The sequence below is a fragment of the Poecilia latipinna genome, unplaced genomic scaffold, assembly GCF_001443285.1.
Source record: "Poecilia latipinna isolate Pla-1442-1.1 unplaced genomic scaffold, P_latipinna-1.0 Scaffold1697, whole genome shotgun sequence".
In the NCBI taxonomy this organism is placed as follows: Eukaryota; Metazoa; Chordata; class Actinopteri; order Cyprinodontiformes; family Poeciliidae; genus Poecilia; species Poecilia latipinna.
In genome coordinates this window covers 28,694-29,519 of record NW_015114313.1, presented here as the reverse complement: position 1 = coordinate 29,519, position 826 = coordinate 28,694, and the positions used below count along the sequence as shown (strand labels likewise).

At 45.9% G+C, this 826-nt stretch overlaps 1 long non-coding RNA gene across 1 annotated transcript in view; it reads right to left on the bottom strand.

The window, feature by feature from the left end:
- Positions 1–100, bottom strand: part of LOC106964625 (uncharacterized) — a 3,294-nt gene extending 3,194 nt beyond the window's left edge. The window contains exon 1 of the long non-coding RNA XR_001428466.1: positions 64–100. This is a non-coding gene — a long non-coding RNA (uncharacterized LOC106964625). The remainder of the gene's footprint in view (positions 1–63) is intronic.
- Positions 101–826: the final 726 nt, after the last annotated feature.

Here is an 826-nt window from a genome sequence, read left to right as displayed (position 1 = left end):
TGTTCGTGAGTGGAATTGGTTCTTGTGTGGTGTGTTGCTCCTGCCTTGTGGCTGAACACGAACCGATCGAACCTGTTGTACTTTTATCAGCTCTGTGGTCACAAAGGTTTGGAGAATCGGCCGACAATCCTTAAGTCTTGCCGTCTAAACCAGACTTAAGACTCACAAGCTCTACTCATCTCCTTTCGACCACTGCCCAAACGCTCTCTGACTCTGGTCGCTATGGTAATGTTTATATATCCCTTCAAAATAAGATACAGATGCGCCACAAAAACGAGCATTTTACTTTCGTGAAAATTTTAACTCACGATGACTAACGGGAGCCCTGAGCTTGTTTCTCTGCAACGAGACGGTCCCATCAGGGAGTGTTGATCGACAATGACACCCAAAGTGTTGCTTATATCCACAGCCTGCTTGGACTCTACGTGGTGAAGCAGTTTGAAGCTTCGTTGCCTCATTAGCAGCCGGTCGCCGCATGTTACGCAGAGCGGGCTTGTAATGTGGGACTCACCTACCGGTCCGGGATAAATCCATCCTCCTGTCTCTTCTCTGGGCCTTTTCCCCTTTGCAGAGAAACTTTCCAAAGACATCTGATCTGTTTCTTACTCATTTTGCTGCTTGTGGGCTCAGTGTTGACGCGCAAGTAACCAGACTTCCAATGATTCACTTCCTGCTAAAGAGCCCCCTGGTGGTTGAAGAAAAATTCACATATAAAAGGCTTATAGTCTGGAAAATACGGTAAATGAAAAAAAAAAAAAAAAAAAAAAATTTGAATTTTTTTTGGTATTTTTCGGGGGGCCGGACCCAAGTGGGGGGCGGCCAGCAT